General features: G+C 58.0%; 1 protein-coding gene across 1 annotated transcript in view; it reads left to right on the top strand.

Annotated features, from left to right (window-relative positions):
• LOC147701495 (transient receptor potential cation channel subfamily M member 4-like) overlaps positions 1 to 20,969 on the top strand; it is a 1,534,183-nt gene that overhangs the window by 15,448 nt on the left and 1,497,766 nt on the right. The window lies entirely within an intron of this gene.

Raw genomic sequence — 20,969 nt, 5'->3', positions numbered from 1 at the left:
CTCTTTCTCTGATTCCCTCACTGCTACCCTCCAACAGTGCCCCTCATCCCTCCATGGCCCCCCTATTGTCCTCCTCCTTGGATTCCCTCACTGCCACGCCACATGCCACAAGTGTCCCTCATCTCCCCATAGCCCCTGCCCCTTATGACCTCCTCCTTGGATTCCCTCACTGCCACCCTCCATCAGTGCCCCTCATCTCTCTGTAGCCCCCCCTCATGATCTCCTCCTCAGACTCCCTCACTACCACCCTCCACCAGTGCCCCTCATCTCTCCATAGCTCCCCCCTTCACCCCATAACCTCTTCCTCGGATTCCCTCACTACCACCCTCCAACAGTGCCCCTTATCGCTCCATAGCCCCTCCCACTACCTCCTCCTCGGATATCCTCACTGCCTCCCTCCACCAGCGCCCCTCATCTCTCAGTTGCCCCCCCATGGACCTCCTTCTCTGATTCCTTCACTGCCACCGTCCTCCAGTGCCCTCATCTCTACGTAGCCACTCTCTCTCATATGCATTTCATTTGTTGTATAGCGCTACTCATGTCAGTGTAGTGTGTGTCAGTACTTTACACCACGCACACATTATACATAGACAATGAACCATACAAGTATATAAATCAATCTACAGGGAATGTCCAATTAGCCAATGAGGATTACAAGGTGTAGGAATCACATGTCATCCATACTGGTGGGCAGTATATTTTTAAAGGGTTTGGTTTGGGGAAACACAGCCTTAGGATTTAAAAAGTATTCCATGGGGATCAGCTTTACTGATAAAAATGTACATCTGCCCAAACATACTCATTTTAGCAACATTAGAATAATGAAAGACTGAGGAACTTCTAACTATATCACAAAACAAAAAAAGCAAAGTTCTAACAATACCATTCATGTTTGTATGCAGCTCTTTGGTGACAATTCATTGGTCACTGTCCTATGTTAGGATTGTAACTTCTGAACTGCAAGTAAGACGAGGATCTCTGTGACAAAGGCAGTAATCCACTGAGCTTCCACATAAAATACAGTTAATCTGCATTTAATAACTACTAACAGACAAATGATTGCTCTCCAGCAGGATCTTTATTCACCAGCGTTATCTGGGCATTTTGTATGGTCTAATTGTAGTCCTGCATCAGCCATGATAATGATAAAAACTGTTTAAATGAAGCGATACTGCGCCTGTGCAGATTTTTAAAAGAAAAACAAATAGTAACACATTCTATTTCCTACTACTCCATTAGTCAAGTTTGTGTCACAGGCAGCCTGATGTGATAAGCAGCTGCAGGGGTTAGGAAAGGTGAATAGGAATAAACAACCTTCTTTTCTCCTGTGCTGCATAGAAAAATATCCATGCAGCAGAACAGTAGGCAAAGGTTACCCATGTCAAAGAAAGGATTTGTCGCCTTTCACCATGTGGAGATGAAGGGGTGAAAAAATAAACAAAGCCTCCTTTATATGTTAATGGTCTATTAAAGACCTGTGAAGTACTCGAGTGTGGCTGCGATAATCTCAAAAGCTGTGTGTGTACGCGCCCCCGGGAAGCTATCTCAGCCTAGGCGCACACACACACACACACACAGACACCCTTCGAGGTCACTGCCGGTGTTCGGCTGCCTTCAAGCCCTCACTGCGAGGGCCAAGGCTCCTGTTTGGGTGGGCCTGGCCCACCCGGCCCACCCGCTAGAACCGGGCCTGCTCTTACCTCTGGTGTCTTGGGCCTTTACTATTGGAGAAAGACTGAATAGCACATATGAAAGGCAGAGGGCAAAATAGTATGCACAATTATCAATGGGGAACCGTGGGGCGATGCCGGCAGGCAGGTGCTAATTCAGTTTAATCAATCTGTGCTTGGGCCATGCTCCACTGAACAACCAGCATTTGCAATGCAATAGGTCTCGCATTTACGCGAGTGTAAGCTATTGGCATTGTAAATGACAATACCTTTTATTTATGGTTAAAAAAAGCAAAACATAAATAAAAGGCATTGGGCCAGATGTAGCAAAAGCTAGTTTTGCGAATTTTTTTTTTTTTTTTACCGAATCGCTATTTGAGATGCACAAAACTATTCTCCACAGGTGCAGGGGAAGCCTCCCCGGGCCCAGGCACCCTGGCATGCAGCAGGACCGAGGACGGAGCCCGGAGTGGGCAGGCCGCCCTCCCAAGGGGCCCCATTCGGAGCTTCTGAACCCAGCCAAGCAGGGGGAGTCTCCCCAGGCATGATGGAAGACCATCTCCGGCATCACCATCCCCGGCATGCTATGGGACAGGGCCCAGGGATGGGGCACCTGATGCAGGGCCCCTGGACCCAGCTGGGGCTATTTATACTGGGCACACAGGGGGAGCCTCCATGGGCCTGCCAGGCCCTGTCCTTGGCACCCTGCCACGCGGCACGACGGAGCCCGGGGTGGAGCGGCCACCCTCCATGGGGACATCAGGAGGGGAAGTCTCCCCAGGCCTGGCAGAGCCCCGTCTTATGCCCCACTGGTAGAGCGGCAGGCTGGGGGGACTGAGCCCGGGGACCCTGGACCCTGTAGGGGCTTCTGGCCCCATCACAGGGGCCACACCACACGTCTGCCCAAGGGATGGTGCCCCGGCTTGGCGGACAAGCTGGTCCATACAGATGCTGGATGAGGACCCCCTGGCCGAGAGGGGTTCCGGAGTACCCTGACCCTAGCAATCCGGAGGAAGGGTACCCTTCCTTGTAACCCGTGTGCATCGCAAGACGGATGTGCCTGACCTACTGGAGCCCTGGATGGGATCGGTGAGGCAAAGGAGCCCTCATAGGGACTTCAGGGAAGCCAGGCCATCTGGTCGCCCCATTGGAAAGCATTGCGTGCGACCAGATAGGCGAGTTCAGATGGCCAAGAGGATACGCCAAGCAGAGGGAGGCTCCCTGGGCACAACAGAACCCCGACTTGGGCATTTGGCAGAGCGGCAGGCTGCAGCAACTGACCCGGGGGCCGGCAGGGCCCCTGGCCCCAGTCGGGGGCCCGGAGGCACAGGGGAAGCCTTCCCCAGGCCCTCCGGACCCCGTCCCGGGCACCCTGCCACGAGGCATGACCCAGGACGGAGCCCGGGGTGGGGAGGCCGCCCTCCCAGTGGCCCCTGGGAGACCCTGATCCGAGCCAAGCAGGGGGAGGCTCCCCAGGCACGAGTGAACCCCGTCCCGGGCCTTTGGCAGACAGGCAGGGTGCGGGAAGGGGCCCAAGGATAGAGCACCCGACCCGGGGCTCGGCCGGGGCACCTGGACCCCGTCGGGGCTCCCAGGCCTGGAGACGCAGGGGAAGCCTCCCCGGGCCCTCCAGACCCCATCACGGGCACCCTGCCACGCGGCAGGACCCAGGACGGAGCCCGGGGTGGGGAGGCCGCCCTCCCCGGGGCCCCTGACGGAGCTCCTGAACCCAGCCAAGCAAGGGGAGGTTCCACAGGCACAACGAAACCCCGTCCCGGGCCTTCAGCAGTACGGCAGGCCGGGGGACAGGGCCCAGGGAAGGGAGCTCTCGACCTGGCCTCAGCCGGGGGGCCCAAGCCCAGAGGCGCAGGGGAAGCCTTCCCCGGGCCCTCCGGACCCCGTCCCGGGCACCCTGCCACGTGGAAGGACCCAGGACAGAGCCCGGGGTGGGGAGGCCGCCCTCCCCGGGGCCCTCAGGGGCCCCGGACGGAGCTCCTGAAACCAGCCAATCAGGGGAGGCTCTCCGGGCACAACAGAACCCCCGTCCCGGGCCTTTGGCAGTGCGGCAGGCCGGGCGACAGGGCCCTGGGCCGGAGCACCCGACCTGGGGCCCGGCCGGGGCCCCTGGACCCCGCCAGGGCTCCCAGGTCCGGACCCCGTCTTGGGCACCCTGCCGCGCGGCAGGACCCAGGACGGAGCCCGGGGTGGGGAGGCCGCCCTCCCTGGGGCCGTCAGGGGCCCCGGACTGAGCTCCTGAAACCAGCCAAACCACGGGAGGCTCCCCAGGCACAACGGAACCCCGTCCCGGGCCTTCGGCAGTGCGGCAGGCCGGGGGACAGGGCCCAGGGCCGGGAGCGCCTGACCCCGGGCCCGGCCTTGCCCCTGGCCCCAGCCGGGGGGCCTGTTAGACCTGGCACCTTGGCGTGAGTCTCCCTTCCACTTTTTGCTGATGTGCCTCCGATGTTTTGCTGGTTTTCCGATACTCAGGGCACTGCGCCACGGCTGACCCGTGCCGCAGTGCAAGTGCTCCCTACTGTAAATTGTACATGCGATTGGTATCCATGATTGGTTCATTGGATTTACTGTTAGTCCCTAGTAAAGTGCACTAGGAGTGCCGGGGCTTGTAGATGCCAATACTGCTGGTGGGCCTGCAGCGCTGGTTGCGCCACCCACCGAAGCAGCCGTAAAGATGTGTCCGGGAACTGCGACCGCAGAACCCGCGTGCGGTCTTGTACCGTCACGCTAGCTGGGCAAGTGCACCCACTTGCCAGCCCCCGAACCTTCCCTTGACTACATATTAGTCACCCCTATGGTAGGCCTGCGGGCAGGGTGCGTTGTAGGTGTAAGGTAGGACAAGCCCTGATGTGTGTGGCATGTCCTAGTAGTGACTTACAACCAAAACCATATTTCACTATTGAAGGCTACCTGCTCCATTAGGCCAGACTGAGCTGCTGGAGTTATTACGCCCTATAATCCCAGCAGGCTCAAGGAGCATGGTAGCGCGTCGTGTTTAGTATGCCTGAACTCAGGATGATAAAATATTTCTTTTAGTAAAGTTTATTTTAGTATCCTGGGTTTGCAAATGCTACTTTTAGAAAGTTAGCCTTTGCTTGCCTAACCATTTCAGCCCGCCTCTGCTGGTATGTGTATCTGACTGTCTGGGACGTGTGAGTGACAGGGCTGGGAGGAGGACAGGTGGTGAATGCGCAGATTACACCTTAGTGGGAGGTAGGAGTGGCTCTTGACTCTGGATCTTGCTGTGCTCTGCCACCACAATGCTGGCTCCACCCTCCTGGGGAGCGTCGGATGATTCAGCCGACACCTGGCCCAGGAAGGGCGAAGCCCCATCAACAAGGTACTCTGGCTGCCCCTGTCCGCACAATGCTGGCTCCACCTCCTGTGGGGCGTCTGATGCGCCTGCCCCTCACACTGAAAGCAGAAGCCGGAGTACACCCGCCAGGGTACTCGAGGACTGAGAGTGGCTATGCAAAGGCCCCCCTGGCCTGCGAGAACAAAAGAAATGCCATATAAAAGAAGGAGCCCTGCTCCTTGAAAATTAGATCCTGTTTGGGCTACAGAAGGAACTCTGCCCGACGAGAAGGACCGGGAAGGACAAGGAAGAGTGCTGTCTCTTGCCTGTGTCTGGTGCCTTGCTGCCGAAGGAGAGGAAAAAGGAAAGACTACGAAAAGACTTTTGCTTTACAAGACTTTGTGCCGAACTCTGCTAAAAGATCTCCAAGGGCTTGAAACTGAGCTTGCCCCCTGACCAGCGCCCCAGGACCAGTGGGCGCTACACCCTGAAGAAACCAACTGCGTGTGCTGCTCCTCGTGGCAGTACCGACGGAGGAATCTCCTCCAAGGCAACGACATCCACCTGACCACCGTGACCGGGGCCCAGAGCAACAGCGAGAGCAAAGTGAGGACCAGCCGCCACTGGCCCGAACACCGTGACCGCAACTGCACCGGGAGCCCGAGAGCAAAGCGAAGGAGGACCCGTCCGGTCCGAGCTCTCGAGTTGACTGCGCCACGAGCAGCCAATCCACTTACAAAGACGGACAGTCGCCCTGTGAGAGTCCCCTAGGTCGGTACCTTGCCCGACAGCTCAGCTGTGAGCGCACAGCTGCACCGGCACTTGGCTGGGTACGTCCTGCACTTGAGGACCGTACTGCCACTTGCCGCCACCACGCAACCGCCGCCTCCAGGGTCGGAGCGGACGACGAGGAAAGGACCCTGCCGCCACAGAACACCGCTGCCCCGGATGACCCGTGAACTGCTCGGCTGAGAGCCGCAACGAACAGCGACCCCGGGAAGGCAACGCGACGTGGGACAGATCCCCTGGGAGCCGCCTGCTCCACAAGAACTTTGTTGAACTGGGCAGAAGGCCCTAAAGAACTCTTATTGCTAGAACGAACTGTGGCAACTTGAACTAAGTAACTTGGAACCGCTATTTGAAAGTCTGATAACTGTATTCATAAGCCTGCTTGAAGTCTATATAAAGATATATATTTTTACAGAATACAGTTTGGTCTCATTGTGTGGTGGGTTGGTTGTGACGGTGTAATATGGCAAGTGTTTAACCCTATGTGCCCCAAAGATTAGCCTACGACTGCTTAAGCCACACTACCTAGAGGGTAAGCAGAGGTTGTCTGGAAGGTAACCCTCAGCCCTGACGAGGAAGAGAGAGTCCCTGCTTGTCGCTAGTGTTGCACTGCGCCAACTAGAGCCTCCCCCTTCCTACATTGGACGCAGCGGTGAGGATTTTTCGAATTTACACTTGCGGTATCTATACCTTAGCTTCCGACCATTGCACAGTGATTTCAGTCCAGTTACTTAGCCACAGACTTTGCTTTTTGCTGAAAGAAGATTCCGAGTGTGAGAACCATGCCAGGCACGAAGAGCCTGGATGGAGCGGAGTCCACGACCTCTGAGGTGTTGGAGGTGGAGTGGGACGCCGCAAAGCTGGACAAATACTCAAAGACGGAGCTGAAGTTTTTCTGTAAGAAACTCAAAGTTCCGCACGCTGGTTGCAAGAATAAGCCAGAATTCTACAAGGCCCTGAAAGCCTGGATAGAGTCCAGAAAGGCCCCGGAGGATCAAGATGCCCTCGCGGAGCAAGATGCAACTGAAGAGCAGAATGCACCTATGGATCTGGTGGATCTCGAAAGGCAAGACAGCGTGCACAGCTTTGGTAAAGGCCTGTCGCCAGAGGAGCTGGCAGACAGGAAGGAAACAAGGAATCACGAAAGAAAGCTGGCAGAATTGAAAATCCAACTGGAGCTGGAAACAAAAAGAATGGCGCTGGAAGAGCGAAAGCACCAAATGGATTATGAAGTGAAGATGAGGGAGATAAGTCTCAAGGAGAGAGACTTGGATCGTCCTCCCTCTGGTGGCAGCACATCGCCAGTGCAGGTAGAGTCAAGAGTGCACATCCCGAAGGACGTAGTTAAGGAGTTCTTTAAGGGGGATGACATAGGACAGTGGTTTAGGGCATACGAGGTAGCCATGTCCTCCCACCGGGTCCCTGACAAGGATTGGGGAGCGGGGTTGTGGGGAAGGTTCCTTAGCGAAGGGCGAGATACCTTGCTAGATTTGCCCGTTGAGAAACAGAGATCCTATTCCCACATGAAAGAAGCTTTAATGCGCAGGTACGGGATTACCCCTGAAATGTATAGACAGAAGTTTAGGGGATGTACTAAGCGGCCTGGGAATACGTATGTGGAGTATGTGACTTATTTTTGCAGAGCACTGGGTGGTTGGGTGAAGGGTAGCAAAGTGAATGATTTTCAAGGTCTCTTCGATTTAATTGCATGGGAGCACTTGTCTGATCACTGTTTTCCTGAGTTACGCCAACACCTGATCGATAGCAAGCTGTCCAACCCGAGGAAGCTTGCTGAGGAGGCGGACCGCTGGCTCAGCACCAGGGTCCACAAGGGTCCCGTGGGAGACTCCGCCAAGAGTGGGCAGGGTCCCCAGCAGAAGAGTGGGGGAGACAAGGGGGGAAAACAGAAAGGGTTCCAAAAAGGCCCCCAAAGTAGTTCCCAGGGGAACCCGCAGCAAGGTTCTCAGCCTCCCCCACCCCCAAAGCAGAATGGGGCCCCGACAGGTAAACCTGTTCCAAAGGGGCCCTTCAATTGTTACAAATGTGGCGAGCCTGGGCACATATCCAGTGACCCCAAGTGTCGCCTGTTTGGAAAACCCGCACCCACTGGTGCTCCGCCCCGTCAAGTGACTAGTGTTCACTTAGGAGAAGAAGTGATGGTCCCGGGGGGTGGAGATCCCGTTCAGATGACCCTAGTCTCGCTAGGAGACAGTGAGATGATCCCTACGAACTACCTGCCCTCTAACACTAAGAAATATGGGCAGATGGTGATCATCAATGGCAAGGAAGCTGAGGCTCTTCGAGACACAGGAGCCAGTGTGACTGCAGTGAGGCAGCACCTGGTGTCTCAAGAGCAGGTTGTACCCCATGCCTACTGTAGGGTTATCAACGCTGATAATTCTGAGAGTCAGTGTCCGATGGCTCAAGTTCCCTTCGAGTGGGGGGGGGTCTCTGGTACTCTGCAGGTCTGTGTAAGAAAAACCATGCCTGTTGACTTTTTGCTAGGGAATGACTTGGAGCACTCCCCTTGGGAAAAGGTGGAGAAAACGACTCACCTACGGATGGTGGGTCTGCCTGACTGGGCGTGCGTGACCACCCGGTCAATGACAGCCAGTAGGGGTGATCAAGAGGTCCTGGGGCCTGAAGGAGAGGCCCAGGAACCGGCCTTAGGGAGAGGGCGCAGGGGGCGCGGGAAACCGGCCCCTGAGGTTCCCACGGTCCAGGAGGAAGCAGACCTTGAGGGGGATGCCCTGTAGCCTACAGGGGAACAGATCGCCGAACTGGGGGACCTGCCTGAGCTGACCCATTGGCAGCAAGAAGGAGGACCCTCCAGGGAGGAATTCTGCAAGGAGCAGAAAGAATGCCCCTCTCTCATGGGTATGCGGCAGCAGGCTGCAGACCAGGCCAATGGTGTTCAGGCCAAAACACATTACGTGTACTGGGAGAACGACCTCCTGTATTCAGAGCCTAAGGCTGCTGAACCTGGGTCAGCCCGTGTGCTGGTGGTACCCCAGAAGTTCAGAGCCTTCCTACTGGGTCTGGCTCATGATGTGCCTTTAGCAGGACATTTGGGGATGGACAAGACCTATGACAGGCTTGTCACCCACTTTTACTGGCCCCAAATGCATAAGAGTTCAGACGCTCATTGCAGAACCTGTCCGACTTGCCAGGCAAGTGGGAAGACCGGAGGGAAGAAGAAGGCTCCCCTCCAACCCTTCCCTGTGGTCGGTACGCCATTCCAGCGAGTGGGTATTGACATTGTTGGGCCTCTGGACCCCAAGACAGCCATGGGCAACAGGTTCATCCTGGTCTTGGTGGACCATGCCACCCGGTACCCTGAAGCCATCCCTCTGAGGACAGTGACGGCCCCCGTGGTGGGACGTGCACTGATGGGAATTTTCTCACGAGTAGGATTCCCTCTAGAGGTGGTGAGCGACAGGGGGACCAACTTCATATCCAAGTATATGAAGTCCCTTTGGCAAGAGTGTGGTGTAACGTATAAATTCACCACGCCTTACCATCCCCAAGGTAACGGGTTGGTTGAAAGATTCAACCGAACCCTAAAGGGCATGATCATGGGCCTAGAAGGTCCGATGAGGCGTAAGTGGGACGTCCTCTTACCATGCCTACTCTTTGCATATCGCGAGGTACCCCAGAAGTCCCTAGGGTTCAGCCCCTTTGAGCTACTGTACGGTCACCCCGTGAGAGGACCACTGAGTTTGGTAAAGGAAGGCTGGGAGCAATCTCCCAGGAAACCTCCCCAGAATGTATATAGCTACATGCTGGCCTTCAGAAACCAGACCAGGCGCTTCAGACAACTTGCCGAGGCAAATCTGGAAGCCAGCCAGGAAGAGATGAAGCGGTGGTACGACCAGAATGCCACTCTGGTCGAGCTTCAGCCTGGACAAGAGGTGTATGTCCTGGCCCCAGTGGAGCCCTGTGCCCTTCAGGATAAGTGGACAGGCCCATTCGAGGTTGTGGAGCGCAAGAGCCCCGTGACATACTTGGTGGACATGAAGACGCCCAGGAACCCTTTGCGGGTCCTACATGTCAACCGCCTCAAGCCCCACTTGCAAAGGTCCGAAGTGGGCATGTTGTTGGCAACTGATGACGGAATGGAGGAGGAGTCGGAGCCTCTCCCTGACCTCTTAGTGGCCTGTGAGAAAGACGGGTCAGTGGATGGAGTTAACCTCTCACCCACCCTGACCCCCGAACAACAGGAAGACTGCCGCCAGTTGCTGGGGCAGTTTCCAGATCTGTTCTCCCTGGTTCCGAGTGTCACAGATTGGTGCGTCCATGATGTGGACACTGGAGACAGCTTACCTGTGAAGCATAAGGCTTACAGAGTGACTGACAGGGTCCGGGCCTGCATCAAGGAGGAGGTCTCCAAGATGCTTGCCCTGGGGTGATTGAGTCTTCCAGCAGTCCTTGGTCCAGCCCCGTGGTTTTGGTTCCGAAGGCTGCTGCGCCGGGAGCCACACCCGAACTCCGGTTCTGTGTGGACTACAGAGGACTCAATTCAGTCACGAAGACTGACGCGCACCCCATCCCAAGAGCGGATGAGCTCATTGATCGGCTAGGGGCTGCTCGGTTCCTCAGTACGTTTGATTTGACGTCTGGGTACTGGCAGATCGCCTTGACCGATGGGGCAAAGGAGAGGTCGGCATTCTCTACACCAGATGGGCATTTCCAGTTCCGGGTTATGCCATTTGGAATGAAGAATGCCCCTGCCACCTTTCAGAGATTGGTCAACCAGGTGTTGGCTGGGCTGGACGAGTTCAGTGCCGCCTACCTGGATGACATCGCGGTGTTCAGTGGCACCTGGCCAGAACACCTGCGACACCTCTGGGAAGTGTTGATGGCTCTGCGCAGAGCAGGCCTCACAATCAAGGCAAGCAAGTGCCAGATTGGGCAGGGTTCAGTGGTGTACTTGGGACACCAAGTTGGGAGTGGCAAGGTAGCACCCTTGCAACCCAAAATTGAGACCATCCTGGCTTGGGAACCCCCCAAGACCCAGACGGCAGTGAGAGCCTTCCTGGGGCTCACTGGGTATTACAGGAGGTTTGTCAAGGGCTATGGCACGATCGTGACCCCCTTGACAGAGCTGACTTCGAAGAAGCAGCCCAGGAATGTGATTTGGACTGACACCTGTAAGAAGGCTTTTGACACCCTGAAGACTGCCATGTGCACGGCGCCCGTGCTCCTGGCTCCTGATTTCTCCAAGGAATTCATAGTGCAAACAGACGCTTCAGAGCATGGTGTAGGGGCTGTTCTTTCACAGATGACTGAGGAGGGCTTTGACCAACCCGTAGCCTTCATAAGTAGGAGGTTACTTCCACGGGAAAGTAGGTGGAGTGCAATAGAGCGAGAAGCATTTGCTGTGGTCTGGGCGCTGAAGAAGCTAAGACCCTACCTGTTTGGGTCTCACTTCCGAGTTCAGACGGACCACAGGCCCCTCAGATGGTTGATGCAAATGAGGGGTGAGAACCCGAAACTGTTGAGGTGGTCCATTTCTCTACAGAGCATGGACTTTACGGTGGAACACCGCCCTGGCACCGATCACGCCAACGCTGACGGTCTGTCCAGATTTTTCCGCCTTAGTGATGTGGAACTCCCTGGGGAAGGGTAGTTCCCCCCACATTTCAGCTGGAGGGGACACATGTTAGACCTGGCACCTTGGCGTGAGTCTCCCTTCCACTTTTTGCTGATGTGCCTCCGATGTTTTGCTGGTTTTCCGATACTCAGGGCACTGCGCCACGGCTGACCCGTGCCGCAGTGCAAGTCCTCCCTACTGTAAATTGTACATGCGATTGGTATCCATGATTGGTTCATTGGATTTACTGTTAGTCCCTAGTAAAGTGCACTAGGAGTGCCGGGGCTTGTAGATGCCAATACTGCTGGTGGGCCTGCAGCGCTGGTTGCGCCACCCACCGAAGCAGCCGTAAAGATGTGTCCGGGAACTGCGACCGCAGAACCCGCATGCGGTCTCGTACCGTCACGCTAGCTGGGCAAGTGCACCCACTTGCCAGCCCCCGAACCTTCCCTTGACTACATATTAGTCACCCCTATGGTAGGCCTGCGGGCAGGGTGCGTTGTAGGTGTAAGGTAGGACAAGCCCTGATGTGTGTGGCATGTCCTAGTAGTGACTTACAACCAAAACCGTATTTCACTATTGAAGGCTACCTGCTCCATTAGGCCAGACTGAGCTGCTGGAGTTATTACGCCCTATAATCCCAGCAGGCTCAAGGAGCATGGTAGCGCGTCGTGTTTAGTATGCCTGAACTCAGGATGATAAAATATTTCTTTTAGTAAAGTTTATTTTAGTATCCTGGGTTTGCAAATGCTACTTTTAGAAAGTTAGCCTTTGCTTGCCTAACCATTTCAGCCCGCCTCTGCTGGTATGTGTATCTGACTGTCTGGGACGTGTGAGTGACAGGGCTGGGAGGAGGACAGGTGGTGAATGCGCAGATTACACCTTAGTGGGAGGTAGGAGTGGCTCTTGACTCTGGATCTTGCTGTGCTCTGCCACCACAATGCTGGCTCCACCCACCTAGGGAGCGTCGGATGATTCAGCCGACACCTGGCCCAGGAAGGGCGAAGCCCCATCAACAAGGTACTCTGGCTGCCCCTGTCCGCACAATGCTGGCTCCACCTCCTGTGGGGCGTCTGATGCGCCTGCCCCTCACACTGAAAGCAGAAGCCGGAGTACACCCGCCAGGGTACTCGAGGACTGAGAGTGGCTATGCAAAGGCCCCCCTGGCCTGCGAGAACAAAAGAAATGCCATATAAAAGAAGGAGCCCTGCTCCTTGAAAATTAGATCCTGTTTGGGCTACAGAAGGAACTCTGCCCGACGAGAAGGACCGGGAAGGACAAGGAAGAGTGCTGTCTCTTGCCTGTGTCTGGTGCCTTGCTGCCGAAGGAGAGGAAAAAGGAAAGGCTACGAAAAGACTTTTGCTTTACAAGACTTTGTGCCGAACTCTGCTAAAAGATCTCCAAGGGCTTGAAACTGAGCTTGCCCCCTGACCAGCGCCCCAGGACCAGTGGGCGCTACACCCTGAAGAAAGCAACTGCGTGTGCTGCTCCTTGTGGCAGTACCGACGGAGGAATCTCCTCCAAGGCAACGACATCCACCTGACCACCGTGACCGGGGCCCAGAGCAACAGCGAGAGCAAAGTGAGGACCAGCCGCCGCTGGCCCGAACACCGTGACCGCAACTGCACCGGGAGCCCGAGAGCAAAGCGAAGGAGGACCCGTCCGGTCCGAGCTCTCGAGTTGACTGCGCCCCGAGCAGCCAATCCACTTGCAAAGACGGACAGTCGCCCTGTGAGAGTCCCCTAGGTCGGTACCTTGCCCGACAGCTCAGCTGTGAGCGCACAGCTGCACCGGCACTTGGCTGGGTACGTCCTGCACTTGAGGACCGTACTACCACTTGCCGCCACCACGCAACCGCCGCCTCCAGGGTCGGAGCGGACGACGAGGAAAGGACCCTGCCACCACAGAACACCGCTGCCCCGGATGACCCGTGAACTGCTCGGCTGAGAGCCGCAACGAACAGCGACCCCGGGAAGGCAACGCGACGTGGGACAGATCCCCTGGGAGCCGCCTGCTCCACAAGAACTTTGTTGAACTGGGCAGAAGGCCCTAAAGAACTCTTATTGCTAGAACGAACTGTGGCAACTTGAACTAAGTAACTTGGAACCGCTATTTGAAAGTCTGATAACTGTATTCATAAGCCTGCTTGAAGTCTATATAAAGATATATATTTTTACAGAATACAGTTTGGTCTCATTGTGTGGTGGGTTGGTTGTGACGGTGTAATATGGCAAGTGTTTAACCCTATGTGCCCCAAAGATTAGCCTACGACTGCTTAAGCCACACTACCTAGAGGGTAAGCAGAGGTTGTCTGGAAGGTAACCCTCAGCCCTGACGAGGAAGAGAGAGTCCCTGCTTGTCGCTAGTGTTGCACTGCGCCAACTAGAGCCTCCCCCTTCCTACAGGGCCCATGCCCAGAGGCGCAGGGGAAGCCTTCCCCGGGCCCTCCGGACCCCGTCCCGGGCACCCTGCCACGCGTCACGACCCAGGACGGAGCCCGGGGTGGGGAGGCTGCCCTCCCCGGGGCCCTCAGGGGCCCCGGACGGAGCTCCTGAAACCAGCCAAGCCACGGGAGGCTCCCCAGGCACAACGGAACCTCGTCACAGACATTTGGCGGTGCGGCAGACCGGGGGACAGGGCCCAGGGCCAGAGCGCCCGACCCGGGGCCCGGCCTTGACCATGGCCCCAGCCGGGGGGCCCAAGCCCAGAGGCGCAGGGGAAGCCTTCCCTGGGCCCTCCGGACCCCGTCCCGGGCACCCTGCCATGCGGCAGGACCCAGGACGGAGCCCGGGGTGGGGAGGCCGCCCTCCCCGGGGCCCTCAGGGGCCCCGGACGGAGCTCCTGAAACCATCCAAGCCAGGGGAGGCTCCCCGGGCACAATGGAACCCCTGTCCCAGGCCTTTGGCAGTGCGGTAGGCCGGGGAACAGGGCCCTGAGCCGGAGCACCCGACCCGGGGCCCGGCCCGGGTCCCTGGACCCCGCCAGGGGTCCCAGGCCCGGAGGCGCACGAGAAGCCTTCCCCGGGCCCTCCGGACCCCGTCTCGGGCACCCTGCCATGCGGCAGGACCCAGGACGGAGCCGGGGTGGGGAGGCCGCCCTCCCCGGGGCCCTCAGGGGCCCCGGACGGAGATCCTGAAACCAACCAAGCCACGGGAGGCTCCCCAGGCAAAACGGAACCCCGTCATGGACCTTCGGCAGTGCGGCAGGCCGGGGGACAGGGCCCAGGGCTGGAGCGCCCTACCCGGGGCCCGGCCGTGCCTCGGGCCCCAGCCGGGGGGCCTAAGCCCTGAGGCACAGGGGAAGCCTTCCCCGGGCCCTCCGGACCCCGTCTCGGGCACCTTGCCACGCGGCAGGACCCAGGACAGAGCCCCGGGTGGGGAGGCCACCCTCCCCGGGGCCCTCTAGGGGCGCCGGACGGATCTCCTGAACCAAGCCAAGCACGGGGAGGCTCCCCAGGCACAACAGAACCCCGTCCCAGGCCTTCGGCAGTGTGGCAGGCCGGGGACAGGGCCCAGGGCCAGAGCGCCCGACCCGGGGCCCGGCCGGGCCCCTGGCCCCAGCCGGGGGGCCAAGCCCAGAGGCGCAGGGGAAGCCTTCCCTGGGCCCTCCGGACCCCGTCCCGGGCACCCTGCCGTGCGGCAGGACCCAGGATGGAGCCCCGGGTGGGGAGGACTACCGTGAGACCATGGAGCCCATTCCGGGCACTCGGCCATGCCGTCGGCCTGGAGCCCCGGACGCCCAGGGGACGACTGCCCGGGATGCATGGAGCCCGTCCTGGGCACTTTGCCATGCCGGCGGCCTGGAGCCAGTGACACCCAGGGGAGGACTACCTTGTAAACTATTGAGCCCGACCCGGGCACTCTGCCATGCTGTTGGCCTGGAGCCCCGGGCGCCCGGGGGACGACTGCACGAAATGCATGGAGCCCGTCCTGGGCACTTTGCAATGCTGTCGGACTGGAGCCCCGGACACCCAGGGGAGGAATACCGTGAAAACCATCGAGCCCGACCCGGGCACTCTGCCATGCCGTCGGCCTGAAGCCCCGGACGCCCGGGGGACAACTGCACGGGATGCATGGAGCCCTTCCTGGGCACTTTGCATGCCGTCGGACTGGAGCCCCGGACACCCATGGGAGGAATACCGTGAAAACCATGGAGCCCGACCCGGGCACTCTGCCATGCTGTCGGCCTGGAGCCCCGGACGCCCGGGGGACGACTGCACGGGACGCATGGAGCCCGTCCTGGGCACTTTGCCATGCCGTCGGCCTGGAGCCACGGACACCCAGGGGAGGACTACCGTGAAAACCATGGAGCCCGACCTGGGTGTGAGAAGTTGGTCTGATATATGATGCTCACTAGTTCTAGTGATCACCTTGTATCAGTCCAAACAACCCTTATGGTGATTGGTTGTAAGTCAACCTTATAGACCAGCAATCCTAATGGTAGCATGGACAGAGCAGTCTTAGGCTAAACTCTTTTGGCATGTGAAGCCAGCTGTTTTACCACATATAACCCCTTGAATACCAGATGAAAGGACACCACACAGGTTGTTATGAAAATAAACAATATATTTATTACTAACAAACACCTCTGAACTCTTTATGAGATCAGAGGGCTAAGCACATAACAATACTCTTCAGAAAAATACAGTGAATCGCACAAATTACAATGGTGCCCTAGGGGCACGACAAACCATATACTAAGTAAATGGTATAAGGAGATCAATAGAAGAAATGAAGATGCCCAGAGGCTGTAGGATCGCTGGGACTACACTACCCTAACCTTAGGTAAGTAGCAGGAGACCCACGGGACGCGTGTGCAGAGTGTGAACTCACACGCGAGATGCGGAACAAAGTCAATGGGCAGAACAAATTACGAAAAGGTAAGTAATAGACAGTTATGACTAGTTACGACTAAAACGACAGGATACCTGGACACTAGGAGAGTCCATCTACCCTTGAGCACCGAAATGCTCTTGTTACCTCACCCACGGGCTGCGGGTGCATGGGTGTGAAAGTGTGTCGGGTTTCCGCGTCGAAGTCTATGGAGCCTTGAAGCAAGATGCTGCAGGCGACCAGGAGGAAGATGTCCAGAGCGATCCAAGGGTGGATCGAGGAAGAAGAGGACCTGAAAGCAGAGGGGACAGTGTTCAAAGTCACTAGCCAGTGACCGGAGTGGAACCAGGAAGGAACCAGATGCTGTCATCGCGATCAGGTGAAGAGTGGACGCTTGTCTCTGTAGCCACGTGGACCAGGAGGTGTCTTCGATGACCAGGATGGAGGCACGAGCTGTCCCACGCAGGCTCTCGCTGTCGGCGGTGTCCAATCCGGATTCGGAGTCAACAGGCCTTGGCAAGGGCAACCCACGCGGTGAGTGGAAATGTCGTCTGGTGCGGACCAGGAGGGTCCGGGGTGCTCCTCTTTTGGAAGGGAGCAGGGGCCAGTCTGGAGCAACCAGACCAGTGTGTAGATTTCGTGGATCGTCGTCTAGGAGGTCACTAGCCAGCCTGCAAGTGACCAGACAATGCGTCGAGCAGCAACCAAGCAAAAGGGCCCCACGCAGATCTCGTGGATGCTGGAGGACTGGTCTTCGGTGCAGGAGCTGCTCGGGGCTGGGGGTTCTAAATCCCCAAAGCACTTACTCGAGGATGCCTCTGAAGTCGTGCTGGAAGCGAAGTGCAAATTCTTCAAGATGGCCGGTACCACGTGTCTCGTCGCACCCACGGATCTCAGCTGTGCTGCAGATGTAGATAGAGGTCGGAGAGGTCTGGAAGTCTGGATCTCGTCGGGCTCTGAAGTCTGGTTCCGGCAGCAAGGACGACAAAGTGAACCGCTAGGACGCTTGATGGTGCCTGCAGTTGCAGGGTGGTCACTCCTTGGCCACAAGGGAGATTCTTCAGTCTTCTGTGGAGCAGAACGTCGAAGTCCAGAGTTTCTTCTTGTAAAGTTGTTCAGGATAATCTAATTTGGAATGGGACCAGCTCCTACCTTTATTCTGCTAAAGGGGGCTGTACTAGTGACTAGGTCCCTCCCATGGGTGAGGTCAGGAAGGGGGGTGGTTACACCCCCTATCCTTTGTCCGGTTTCGTGCCAGAGCTGGGGCTGGAGAGCCCTAACGGATGTATGACGTTACAACGCAGGCTATTACAACGCCTGCTGTTACAACGCGGTTTTTACATTGCATACCATTACAACGCATAGTGCTTTTAGGCGCTGGATACTGAATTATTTAATTTACTATTCCAACTCCAGTCCCCGTGGATAGTAGGGAAGGTGTTGGATTGTAAATTAAATATATTCCCTATCCTAGAGCGCCCCCCAGCGCAATGCGTTGTAATGGTTTGCGTTGTAATGGTTGCGATGTAATGGTAGTGCGTTGTAATGCTTGCGTTGTAAGTGATGTTTCCCGCCCTTACAACTGGTTTGAAACGGGGTATGCACAGGGACACCTTGTGTGCCCCAGGCATGTCTCATTCCTTTCAGCCCTCCCTACCTCAATACACAAAATCCTGTCTGGGGTGGTGCTAGCACCTCCCAAGGCAGGAAACCCTTTGTCCAGGCCTCCCTCGCTGGAAGGACTCCCAGCAGCAGGAGGTCAGACTTGTGTCTGTGGTGGCAGCATCCATTTTGTGATGCTGAGGCTCTGTTTAACTTTAACCGGGGTTCTCAGTTACATACATGTCGTGTCCCTCTAAAAGGGTGGAATGCTACCACTGTCTCCAGAACTGGCGAGGGGGTAGTATTCCAAATCGTATGACACCTTACTCGACATGTTTTGATAATGCTATACCAAAGTTAGCAATAACTGCGAGGATTATAATGCACTTAAGAGTATATGGCATAGCGTTATCATGGAACAGCTATAAGGACTTTGTTCCGAAAGCTGCAGACAGGCTCAGCTCATGCTAGAGCACCATCTCACATAATTCCAAGCACTCTGCCTTCAGGATTGATAAGGCCTGCCATATTAGTGACTTATAGGAGTATATGTGTCCATTTTGTGGTTAGATATAGGTATACTATATCTAAAGCAAAGGGAGATTACACCACCTTGCCCCAGCTGATTGATCAGCCAGTTGTGTCAGTTTGGATGGCCAGCCAGGGGTGGTATAATACATGCTGCAGCCCCTGGTAGGCCCTGGGTACACCTATGCCCTAGGTACCTAAGGTACACTGTACAGGGACTGATAAGGTGACTCAGCATCCAATGAGGTATGTACCTAAGGTACATGGAGTCCATTTTACAGAGAGTGCAATTAGTCTGGGGTCCTGAATAGCAGGGCCCCAGGCCAACTAGGTCAAAAACCAGCTAAACACTAGGCAAAAAGTTGGGGGCAACCATAGTCAGATATCCACCTTCCTACACCGGGCACTCAGCCATGCCGTCGGCCTGGAGCCGTGGACGCCGGGGGGACGACTGCACGGGATGCATGGAGCCCATCCTGGACACTTTGCCATGCCGTCGGCCTGGAGCCCTGGACACCCAGGGGAGGACTACCGTGAAAACCATGGAGCCCGACACGGGCACTCTGCCATGCTGTCGGCCTGGAGCCCCGGACACCCAGGGGAGGACTACCATGAAAACCATGGATCCCAACCCGGGCACTCTGCCATGCCGTTGGCCTGGAGCCCCGGACGCCCGGGGACGACAGCACGGGATGCATGGAGCTTGTCTTGGGCACTTTGCCATGCCATCGGGCTGGAGGAAGGCAGCCCCAGGTGGCCTAGGGAGGTGTTGCCCCGGCATATCCCATCTGGTCACCCCTGGCAGAGAACCACCAACGTGGGATGGGTGTCCGGGCGTACCTTGTCCCTAGTAATCCGGAGGAAAATTACCCCCCTTTCTTGTAATCCGTGCACTCAAGGTGACAGAGGGGACCCAGGGCGCAAACGTGCCCGACCTCCTGGAGCCCTGGCTGGGATCCGGGAGGCGAATGGCACCTCATAGGGACTTCCAGGGAAGTCCGGCCATCTAGTCGCCCCATCGGAAAGCATTGCGGGCGACCAGATGGCCGAGGCGAGAGCGGCGACCAGATGGCCGGGACCGAAATGACACCAATCTGCCTGCCCCGGGCCTGCAGGGCTTCGGGGCCCCGGGGGTCCGGTGCTGCAGGGCTAGGGGACTGCAGGGCTCCAGGGCTCGGGGGACTGCAGGGCTCCAGGGCTCGGGGGACTGCAAGGCTCCAGGGCTCGGGGGGCTGCAGGGCTCCGGGGCTGCAGGGCCCCAGGGCTCCGGGGCTGCAGGGTCCTAGGGCTCTGGGGCTCGGGGGCTGCAGGGCTCCGGGGCTGCAGGGCCCAGGACCCATGGAGCCCGTCCCAGGTACTTTCCCATGCTGCGGGCCGTCGGAGGAAGCCACAAACGCCTGGGAGGTGTTGCCCCGGCATCGCCCATCTGGTCCCCGGCAGGGACCCACCAGCCCCGGAGGGTGTTTGGGCATACCCTTGCACCTAGTAATCCGGGGGAAAATTACCCCCCTTTCGTGTAATCCGTGCACTCAAGATGACAGAGGGGACCCAGGGCGCAAACGTGCCCGACCTCCTGGAGCCCTGGCTGGGATCCGGGAGGCAAATGGCACCTCATCGGGACTTCCAGGGAAGTCCGGCCATCTAGTCGCCCCATAGGAAAGCATTGCGGGCGACCATATGGCAGAGGAGAGAGGGGCGACCAGATGGCCGGGACCGAAATGACGCCAATCTGCCTGCCCCGAGCCTCCGTGGGAGGGCTCCCTGCTGCCCTTGCAGGGCTCGGGGGCTGCAGGGCTCCGGGCCTGCAGGGCTCTGAGCTGCAGGGGTCCGGGCCTGCAGGGCTCTGGGGCAGCAGGGCTGCAGGGATCCGGGGCTGCAGGCCTCGCCGGGCCCTGATGGACACTCCGTCCCCGGCGCCCGGACCGGCTTGCAGGACGGAGGGGTATTCCCGCACCACCGTGCCCTGTCTGACGGGGCTCAAGCCCCGGGCCCAGTCCCGGCTTTCTGAACCCTAGGCCAGGCCGGGCAGAGCCTCCCCTGGGCCCCGGTGGACCCTCCGTCCCGGGCGCCCCGGACCCCCGGCCGGCTTGCAGGACGGAGGGGTATTCCCGCACCACCGGGCCCTGCTGGACGGGGCTCAAACCCCAGGCCCGGTCCCGGCCCCAGTCCCGGCTTTCCGAACCCTTGGCCAGGCCAGGGAGAGCCTCCCATGGGCCCCGGTGGACCATCCGTCCCAGGCGCCCCGGACCCCTGGCCGGCTTGCAGGACGGAGGGGTATTCCCGCACCACCGGGCCCTGCCGGACGGGGCTTAGGCCCCGGGCCTGGTCCCGGCCCCAGTCCCGGCTTTCCGAACCCTAGGCCAGGCTGGGGAGAGCCTCCCCTGGGTCCTGGTGGAGCCCCATCCCCAGCGCCCAGACCCTCTGATGGCTTGAAGGACGGGGGGCTCACGCACCCCGGGGCTGGCCGGACGGAGCTCAAGCCCCGGGCCCGGTCCTACCTTCCGAACCCTAGCCAGGCCGGGGAGAACCTCCCTGGGAGCCCCGTCCCAAGCGCATGGACCCTAGGCCGGACCCATGGAGGGTTAAGCCCAGGCCACGTCCACTCCCCGACGGCCTGCTCGGGGAGCCCATTTTTGCTCGACTAT

Source organism: Lissotriton vulgaris, chromosome 7, assembly GCF_964263255.1.
Source record: "Lissotriton vulgaris chromosome 7, aLisVul1.2, whole genome shotgun sequence".
Taxonomy (NCBI): Eukaryota; Metazoa; Chordata; class Amphibia; order Caudata; family Salamandridae; genus Lissotriton; species Lissotriton vulgaris.
Note: the sequence above shows the minus strand (reverse complement) of the source record. Positions and strands in the feature narration are given on the sequence as shown.